The sequence below is a fragment of the Parus major genome, chromosome 4 (assembly GCF_001522545.3).
Source record: "Parus major isolate Abel chromosome 4, Parus_major1.1, whole genome shotgun sequence".
NCBI classification, from domain to species: domain Eukaryota; kingdom Metazoa; phylum Chordata; class Aves; order Passeriformes; family Paridae; genus Parus; species Parus major.
In genome coordinates, this window is record NC_031771.1 from 9268973 (window position 1) to 9279981 (window position 11009).

Genomic DNA, 11009 nt, shown 5'->3' on the forward strand with positions numbered 1-11009 from the left:
GCTAGCAAGTGTGTCACTGGCACTGTAATGGTCTTTTTCTATCTTAACTATCCAAATGAAGCAAAAATCAGTTTCATTTCATTCTTTCCAGACAAATCCCAACTGCTTTTATTAAAGCATCTGTATTTGTATTATACAATCCCTATTCATATTTCGAATGCTACACTATTCCACTGTAATGAAACATCTTTTCATGGCATGTCCTGTCAGGATACAAGCATGCATACTAAGGCACAATTATGAATAATATTTTGGTAATTTCCACCTCATTTAGAAGCTCTTCTTATTACTGCAGTGGCAAACAGTCCCTGGTAGGTAAGGTTCCCTACTTACAGTTGGGTAGATGCACCTCTGTTCATGCAATACTCACTTGCTTTTTCCCTGGCATGTAAAGTTTGTGCATTATGGCTTTGGGACTGCTGGAAATGTTCTCTGTGAAGCAAACTATGCCCTAGCACATGCTGGAAAATCACAAAATTGGAAGAGCATTCCAGTTCTTGAGCATTGCTGATGTAAATATGGGCTAAGAGAGAAGAGATAACAAACAGATGGAGCATGAAGGTGACTGTGATTATTCAGGGCAGTAAAAACAAGGAATGATTACAGATAGTAAATTGGACTTTTCCTGTAAGTATCACACCATGACAAATTTGACAAAGAGGGACAAAAAGAGAATGAGGTGGTTTTGCAGGTATTCATTAGGAATGTGAGCTGGAACTTCATGAGGAAAATATTAAGGTGTTTACAGAGATGGATTTTCAAAAGCATCTCAGAAATTTCAAAACATGCATGCTACTGGCTTTTAGTAAGGCTGATGCTCATAAAGTGCTCTGAAACTTCAAGTGTAATTTCTTTTCCTCCTGATCTACTTTTAAAATACAGACAAATTACTGTCCAAACAAAAATAAATTTGCTTTATTTAATAAGGTCAAGTATAATTCTCAGAGAGTCCCAAGTGCTATAAAATCATTATTTGGCCTTTGGTGAATGATTTAGACTGCCTACAGTGATGTCTATGTCACAAGCAACTTGTGGGCTACAATTAATCTTTTGCAAGGGTTCTAGGAGAGAGAAGGGAAGACAATCTTTAACTGAGATTGCAGTAAAACTTTAACTAAAAATCTTTAACTGAGAAGCAGTAAAAGCCTTTTACCTTCAAAAGCACTGGTATTGGTGAAGTATTGGTAGAAAGTAGCATGGCAAACTGTAGACAATCTAGAAGATACCAGAGGTAACTTCTTAAGCCAGATAATAGCCAGCCCTACCAGAGGGAATATGACACTAGATTTGATGGTCACCAACATAAAGGAGATAATTGAGGATGTCAGGATTGGAGATACTTAGGTTGCAGCAACCATGCATTGGTGGAGTTTGCAGTGTTGAGGAATATAGGTCGAGTAAGGAGTAAAGTCAGGCTTCTGAACTTTAGGAAGGCAGACTTCAGAGAGATTGTCAGAGGGATCCCTGGGAGACTGCCCCTGGGGAGAAGGAAGTGAACAGAACTGGCAAATCTTTAAAGAAATCTTCTATAGAGCAAAAGAGCTAGAGATTCCCAGGAGCAAGAAATCATGCAAGGAAGGCAAGAGACTAGAATGGCTGAGGAGGACCTGCTGGTCAAATAAAGAGAAAGAAAAAAATGCAGAGGCAGTGGAAACAAGGACAGGTATTCTGGGAAGAGTCTAGAGAAGACCTGGGAAGAGTATAGAAAAGAAGTATGATTGTGTAGAGAGGGTGTGAGGAAGACCAAGACAATACTAGAACTGAACTTGTCAAGGGACACTAACAAATAATAGGAAAGGCTTCTACAGGCACATTAATTGGAAAAGGAAGGTCAAAAAAAGTGCAATCCCCCTGATGAAAACCACTGGTAACAGTGGTTTAACAGGTAATAAATTCAGGAGTGGAAGACTGAAGTAGAAGAATCAACATTTTTGGCCTCAGTCTTCAATGGCAACCTCTCTTCCCACACCTTTTGAGCAGGGGACTGAGAGAGCAGTCTCTCTCACTGTAAATAAAGTTCATGACCACACAAGGAACCTGAATGCACATAAGTCTATAGGACCTGATAAGAAGCATCCCAGAGCCCTAAAGGAATTGGTGTATGTAGTTGCCAAGCCACTCCACCTTAATATTTGGAAAGTCATGGCAGTCACAGGTAACTGCAAAAAGGGAAATATTACACCCATCTTTTAATAGGGAAGAAAGGATGATCCCTGGAACTACACACCTGTCAGCCTCCCCTCTGTGCCTGGGAAGAACATGGAGCAGACCCTCCCAGAAGCTCTTCTAAGGCACAGGGAAGACAAGGAGGTGATTCAGGAGAGCCAGCATGGCTTCACCATGGGCAAATCATGCCCGACCAGCTGTAAGAGACGGTCTGAAGATTCTCTCATCTGTATCACAACCATTCAAGAACAGAACTAAGATCCTGAATATCACGAGGGACTTGGTTTAGGGGTTTGGGCCTAGCTGAGGTGGATGTTTGCTAAGTGATTGTTTGCAGGTGGTTGCACAGTACACTGCCCTCGTTCCTGCTGGTGAGCAGAGGTTTGTGCGTGGTACCCTGCTCAATGGGTTTCCACGACACATTGCCCTCGTTCCTGCTGGTGAGCAAAGGCTTGCAAGACGTGGTTTGCTCTGTACCCTACACCTGCCCCCCATGCAATGGAATTCATCACAATGATCATATATCTCCTCTGTTTTTAGCCCTGTGCCCCTTGCTTTGTAAAAGATTATAAAATTACACCCCAAACTTACCTTCCTTTGAAATCTCCCCAACAGACAGAAGACTCCGGGTTGATGGACGGCTGAGTGGAGTTTGACATTGGTAGCTATAATCCCCTTATTCTCTTTTTCTTATGCTTTGCTTTCTCCTCTTTTCCCTCTATTGCATATTAGTGCTGATGAGCACTCAATAAAGTGTGTTTTGCTGTTTGAGTCCCTGGTTTGCTGATAATCTTTTGTACTCTGAGATTGAATAAAAGAACCACATCACAAATCCCGCCTTGTGGATCATGACACCAGCCCAGAAGCCTTCTATGATGGGGTGACTACATCAGTGGACAAGAGAAGGGTAACAGATGTCATTTATCTGGACGTCTGTAAAGCCTATGACACACTATGTTGTAGGTCCCCCACAACATCCTTTTCTCCAAGAGAGATGGAATCAATGGGCGGACTGTTAGGTGGATTAGGAATTGGTTGGATGGCCACATCCAGAAGGTCATGGTCAAGGGCTCAGAGTCCCAGAGGACTGTAACGTTCTATTTCTTCTTGCCTCCTTTGGGCTCAGTTCCCTGTGGATATAACTTTTCTCTAGTCTCTCAGCCTCCTTTGGGCTGAATTCCTGTGGTTACAATTTTTCTCTAGTCTCTCAGCCTCCTTTGGGCTGAATTCCTGGGATCCTCCCTCATAGGGAGTCCCACTTATCTCAGTCCTTATGATTTGAAGAAAACTCCCGAGCTCGTTAGAATCTTGTTTCTCGTGTTTATTGAAGGATGCTTACAAAACTTAACAGGTCTCTCCAGGCTGGTTACAAGATCAATCTTTGCAATTTGGCACATTTCTTTCCTCTGATGGTACAAACAAGGCCTTGTGGCTCACTTCGTGTCTGACGCACAAAATGGCCTCGAACTACGCAGTTCTTTTATCTTTATACCTATTCTTACCCAATTAACAATAGACACGTATATTATTTTTCTTAATGACCCAATGACCCATCACTTCTGTGATGCACTGTTGCATTTTCTATCCAATCACTTACTATTACCCAAAAACCTCTAGGAGATGAACATGAAGAAGAAAGAAGAAGGAACAAGGGACAACACCTTAAATCCTCCATCTTGTCTCCTGTTCTCTAAACTACTTTTTCACCCAGTGATTTAAAAAACTTTCTAATCTACCCACTTACACTTTTTCTATCTAACTTTAACATTTGTTCTCATGTATCACCATGAAAACATGCTCATGAATTTCATATTATATGAAATTCAGTGTTTCTTTGAATTCTAGAACTAAATATTAAAAACAAGGGCACACACACTGTATCTCAGACTCCAACAGAGGACGTCAGTGACGAGTGCTGTCTCTCAGGGGTCTGTACTGGACCAGTGTTAATTAAGTCTTCATTAATGACACAGACAGAGGGATCAAGGGCACCCTCAGCACATTTGTAGATGACACCAAACAGAATGCTGGTGCTGCTGACACACCTGAAGAACGGGATACATCCAGGGGGACCTGGACAAGCTGAAGAAGTGGCCCATGGGAATCTGAAGAGGCGTTACAGTACCAAGTACAGGGTTTTACATGTGGCTTGGGGCAACCTCCGGTTTCAGCCCAGACTGGGGGATGAACACATGGACAACAGCCCTGCCCAGAAGGACTTGGGGATGCTGGTGGGTGTTGCCCTGAGAATCAGGCCTTTAGATATTGTTTTCACAAGTTCTAGTGACTTTCCCAGGAAAGTAACTATAAACATAGGTGTTTATACATTCCATTAAAGATAGGCCTTTTGATGGACGTCTCTCACGGCCAGTGCGGTAGGGAAGGTGGTAACCTGACTATCCAATCCGTGGTCATGGTCGAAAACCTACAAATACTGAAAGAACAAATAATCGAGAATTCTTCTTTCACCGCACCTCGAGCTGTGTCTGTGTGAATCATTTTGTGTCCAACAGTGACAGGTGGGTGAAACATTGGACATGACCCAGCAATGCGCACTCACAGCTCAGGAAGGACTGCAAGGTGACTGGCCCTCCTGAAGGGAAGAGAAAGGAATGAAACAGTAAGAAGTACCTTTGAGCCCTCCCCAGGGGATCAACTTAAGCCAGATCTTTGTTGAAAAGCTATAATGGTAATTCTTTTTTAGAAAGAACATGCCATACATATGTTAGGTGTCTGATTAACATTCAGATAAATGAACATTAACAAATGAAGAGCAATTTATAGCCATTTAAATAAAAATTATTTTCCTCTCTGTTACTGACATTTTCCTACAGTAATTTATGACACTATAAACCTTCTGTGATCCTCTCATTGCTTTATATCTTTCTAGGAAAATGAAGATACTCAAACATAAGTAACAACTACATGAAAAAAGTGTCCGTCTTCTTTTTATTTGTCTGAGTTCTATATCAAGCCGTCAGTATAAACCAGGTAATTTTTTTCAAAATGGGGCTGGATCTGCCTCCTTTTTTTAAAATGTTTTGGCCACAAGTAATTAATTTTCTTTTTTTCATATTGTAGATAATATGCAGTAGAGAATTTTGTCTTCAATAAAGAAAAATAATTATTTTTCTATATGTATTTATGCTTTGCATGAAATTTACTTTAAATAGGTTCTCTCCCAGAACAATGAGATCATTGAAATCAGGACAGAAAAGTCCACAGTACACCCTGACACAATTCAACATAAATAAGCTCTATAAGTTTAGTATATTTGTATAATCATATGTTATTTATAACACTGAACATTTGCTTCTATGCTGCACTGCTCAAAGCATTTTCTTTCCAACCAATTTTAGTGCATACAGAGAATCAGAAAAAGACTGTATTTCCCTCAGATTAAAAGAAGTCTGATACTGAAAGTGCAACTGATTGAGACTGTACCCTACTGTTCAGAGAACCAATTATTTTACACATTAACCTAAGCTCCTCTCAGCAGCTACTGTAAGAGAAGAACATGTCAGTTCCTGATTTCAGATGGAAACAAAATACCACCACTATTGAATTATCACAAGCTCCATCTACACTGATATTTAAAATAGAATCAAAATATTAATGTATTTACAAAATTTCACATTTCAAAGTATACTTTTGACCCTGCACTGCTTTTCTAAACCCAATAATAGTTATTTTCATGGATCTTAAGTAAGCTTAAATTACAGAAAATTTTCTTAGTGATCAAAATTCCAGAGAATTCAGCTATTCAATCCAAAAGATGGTTACTATTCCTTTTGTTGTTATGCATTTCAGTTAGTGCACCCAATACCACACACAAGGTATCAAAATATGGACAGGCTGGTTTATTTTTGAAGATAAACACAGACTCCAAAACAAAATATTCTGAATTAAGATACATGGCTTTGTTGCTAAGAAGTCTTCAGGTGATTTGAATTTTGGAGCTGAATTAAAAAAGAAAAAAATTCCACAATCTACTAGGTAAATGAAACTCCAGCTGTGCAAACTCTTCAAAAAATTCACTAAACTGCATTGACATTTCTGGCAGAAGATAGAAACTAATTGTACATTCTGATTACCAGTGCAACTACCCTGTGTCTTAGGGCTAAATTTCTGCTTATGATCTGCTCACTTAACTGTGAAATCTTTGAGGATGTCTGTCTAAGGCCAACACAATGGATTTCTTATGCTACCCCAGTCTTGGATCTATGCTAGTGGATCTGTGTGGTGGCCAGGCCAGGTCCATTAGTCCGACCTTGGATGCCACAACCTTCCTGGACAGAGGTCTTCTAGGAGACAGCCTTTGGGGGGTCTCAGGCAATCCCTGGCCACCAGGTAACCTCAGCAAGGGGCAGCCTGTGGCTGCAAATGCAGTGATTTCCAGCTCAGTGATTTCAGCTCAGGTTGCTAGGTTATACCAGGCTTACTCAGAGACAGAGAGACAAGAGCATCATGTGGCGATTCCACAAAGGTAGCCGTTATTGTCCAGCAGCCCTGTAAAGGGGTGCCAGGGACAGCAGCTCCCTTCCAAACTGGGCAGAAGCTGGGATTTTTATGGGGGAAAGCAAGGGTGGTACTAAGGGGGAAAACTAATGGGTTACAAATAATCAACACAGGCATCAAGGCATGGTGGGGTAGCTGGAGCCCTCACCATGACAAGGGAGGATGGTCGCATCTAAGGGGTATCTCTCCAGGAGAGGGTTGAGATAAGCTTAGCACAGCCCACTCAACAGACATCCCTCCAGGGGAAGGTTGTGGCAGGCCTATCTGCCTTCACAGGTCTGCCTCTGACTTCTGTTTCATTAAACATGCTTGCACATTTGCCCAAAATACTCTTTATTTGCTTTCCCTCATTATTGTCCAGATCTGCTGTGTTCCTCATTCCACAACACTTCACTTGCTAGGTGAATTTATTCACTGTATTTATTTATTTATTATTTATTCTCTAGTGTTTTGGGATACCTTGAGCTGGAAGTCAGACCCTTTTTCTTAGATTTAAAAGGAAAGGAGGTATATGTAGTCATGCCCCTGTGTCTGACCTCTTCTTCCTCATCATAAGCATTAGGATAAAATACTGACTTCACTTGGATTTGACAAGAGGTACAGATTTGAGAGGTGTAATGCTTTGACCAGGATGGTGGGCTCTGACACCCAATGAATTACCTGATGAAAGAGACTTTCTCTGGACAATGAAGGACCTCCTTAGCTCCCCACAAAGGATACTGCAGAGATACTTGAACTGGTGGCAGATGAATTCCAGTGCCAGAAGTAGCAGCAGTTCAGCTGTGCCTCCATTAATTGCTTTGCCTATTATTGTGTTACTTATTATTTGTGGCAGGGTCCAGACACACCTGCTCAGGTTGGGACTGAGTGTCTCCATCACTCAGTGTGGGTTAGATGCAGTCATGAGGATGACTGAGGATAAAAGGTATTTCTGTGTGATATTTTTAACACAGTGTGTTTACTGAATAAGTCAGAATATCATGAGCACAACCAAGCAGCATATTTTTAAATAGAGACAATAAAAAAAGGATGCCGAGAGACATTTGTGGCTGATGTACAATTGACAACCCCATTGATGGCTTAAGTGGAGAAAAAAAATCATGGTTATTACCTGGAACAAAATTCTCAGAAGCTGGGAAAACCAATCCTTAATCTTTGGCAAAATAATCAGAACAAATGAAGTCATACAGCCCATGAAATGGATGAAGCCTGACCAGTGGTAATAACAGCACTGTGGAAGTAAGAGAAAATATAAGTTCTGTGCATGCTACCAGAAAACCAACAAACAAACAAACAAACAATCAAACATACAACAAACAGCACGCCCCCAAAAAAAAAAAATTAAAAAAAAAGAAGCATCAACCAAGATGCAAAGCACAGTAGATTACTACACTTTGGAAGAGTCTGCACACATCACGCCCCCAAAAAAAAAAAATTAAAAAAAAAGAAGCATCAACCAAGATGCAAAGCACAGTAGATTACTACACTTTGGAAGAGTCTGCACACATCAGGAAGAGTCTGCACACATCAGTAGAAGAGCAAAAGCCCAGGCAATGATGAGCAGTAGAGCCTTACAGAAGTCCCACTGAAAATAATGAGATTTCTTTTGTGCCACATTATCAGGCATATACTGAAACATTTTGTTTCGTTAGCTCAGGCCAAAGGGTTCCATACATGCCAAAATGCTGGATTAGTGAGAGAAGTGCTGTGAATGTAAGGTAACAATTAGCAAAGGCACACAAAGATCCTCACAAGATGCATAGATATTGTAATATTGCAAAATCAATGGACTCCAACAAAGTGAATATTTTAAAATACACACAAATCAAGTCATGAGCTAATCTCTCAGGAGGAAATTTTTTATTCTGTGAAATTTTATCTGGTTTGGTTTTTTTTTTGGTTTCCCCATGTACTTTTTGCCTTGTTTTTAACGATAATATGCATTTGGTCCTCAATTATTTCACCAAATGTCATCTATAAAATATAAAACCAGAAGATGTGATAGCATCTTTGATATTTAGTCTTGGACAAATTACATCCTTTTATGGTATCCTTTACAATGCACATAGGTAATATATGAAGAAGGAGAGAAGGAGACAGCAGAAATCTGTAAGTTTGAAAGGTGATTTGCACTCCTCATGCAAGGAAACAGCAATAAAAATCGGAGATTTATGATACAATTTACTCCTTCATTAAGCAGCAGACATTGTGTGTGTCAGCCAACAGCTATAAGGGTTTCAGTTATCAGTTCTGCCAAGTGTCTCATTAAAAACTGAGAAAAGAAACAGCAGTCTAACTTAAGCTCAACCGGCTACTTTTCCAAGTGAAGCATGCTGCCACATTTTTACAAATTAGACTGTATCCATTTGGATGCCTGTGCGACTACGAACATTTCACAAAAATTTTAGAACTATCACATCATGAAAAACCTGTTAAGTTAGTTGTGCATGCTATGCAAGGAAGTAGAATGCTTGATATTTTCTTCACCTACAGAGTCTCTTCTTTCTTGAGAAAGGTGTGATATTTGACACATCTTTTGGGGAAGATTCGATCAAGTATGCATTGTTATCTGCCACAGCCTCACAGCTGACTTCCACAGTCCATATTCTGTCTAACTTCTGAGTCACAGATGACCTTGCATGCAATCAACTTTTATTACTTTCTGTCAGATAGCTGGGTTGATGTATAACTCTATTTCTGTAAACAGGCTATTTCCTCAGCAGGTATCTGAATTTTATCAAATCTATCATTTATCAAATGAAGCTCTTCATAGACACTTGCTTTTCTGAGTTTAAGAGCAGTTTGTACTTGAAAGAGACGATCACAATTTTTTCCCTGAAAATAGTATGTATTATTGCACCTAAATTCCTACATAATGCCACAGTTTCATATGAACACACTCAAGTTGCATTTATATTGCAAATTTATGCATACAAAGTAAGCATTTGCACAAGTAAAATAATTAAAAATTGCACAAATTTGAGGGGTTTTGGCACAACTTAATCTAATTCTCTATATTTAAATATCTAGGCTCCCACAACCCAAATATAAAGGAGTTTATGTCAGCTTTAAAATCTGGGACATTTATCATGAACATTTTGTGCAATGCAAGAGAAAGGAGATATGAAGCCACCACATGTTCATTTTTTACATTATCGGGGCTTGGAAAAGTTGAGCACTTCATACTGGTGAAACACAAAGCTGGCATATGGATTGCCTCTGGGTTATGGCTGAGAATGTCTAGGGACCCGAAACCTTCCTGACCGCTGTGAGATTTCACTGATGTAATTCTAAATCTCACAAAATTAAGAACATCAAGGAGAGTGTAATGCACAGCTGAGTTTCCAACTTTCAAAATATCAATCTAACCACCATTGTTTCACCATGGCTAGTACATTCGCTTTCTTTAGGGTGTGCACTGAGATAGACATCAGTGAGAAAAGTATACGTGGTAATGTTGGGGGTTAAGTGTCCTTCGTTTTGTTCTGGCTCACCTATGGAACTTTTACCCATTAGTTTCGGGGAAAACTTTTTTGCTGGTACTTTCGTGGGTGCTTGAATAACACAAAGAATTTGGCTGGACCCAGGGGAGATGGGGGCCAGGAAAAAGAGAGGCCGGGGGCAGCTAGGGGCTGGCTGGTTTCTTCAGCTTCAGAGCAGGACACTTTGCTGGGAGTTGTTGCGGCAGAGAGAAGGGAACTCACCATCACCCAAACGGAGCTGCTGCTTCTTCTTCTCCTTCTTCCCTCTTTGTTGGTGGCCTCGCACCCCCTCTCCTGCCGGGACGTGTGGCAGTGCCAGCCACCGCCACGGAGCTGCTGATACACCTCAGCCACCAGCCCAGGATCTCAGCTCATCCCTGCTGTTCCAGCCGACTGTTCCTTGGAGCCCTGCAGGAGCACCGGGACTGCCTGCCCGAGGGGGTTTGTGAAACAAAGCCTCTCCTCCATCCTTTCCTGGCTCGGCCGAGAAGGCTGTCATGGGGTCCCTGATTCTGTTTTACTGTTAACGCTGTAGTTGTTGTTGTTTGTTTGCCTTGTTATACACACTATTAAAGAACTCTTATTGCTGTCCCCAGATCTCTGCCTGAAAGTCCCTTGATTTCAAAATTATAGTAATTCGGAGGGAGGGGGGTCTACATTTTTCATTCCGAGGGAGGCTCCTGCCCTCCCTAGCAGACACCTGTCTTCCAAACCAGGACAATATATAAAAACTGAATTTTGACAGACTGTATCTGCAGGAGGCAAAACAGCTCTGTCAAATCAAAGCTTCTCTCCTCAAAAAATATAATTGCATCATGATAACAGGCTTCAGTAAGACACTGG

The 11009-nt window shown here is 40.8% G+C and overlaps 1 long non-coding RNA gene across 1 annotated transcript; it reads right to left on the bottom strand.

Moving 5' to 3' along the window:
- Positions 1-3984: 3984 nt before the first annotated feature.
- On the bottom strand, positions 3985-10428 carry LOC107202669. The gene is made up of 3 exons (XR_001520786.2): positions 10389-10428; positions 7796-7915; positions 3985-4759 (listed from the first exon to the last, which is right to left on the bottom strand). It is a non-coding gene; the product is annotated as an uncharacterized LOC107202669 (long non-coding RNA).
- Between the last annotated feature and the right edge of the window lie 581 nt (positions 10429-11009).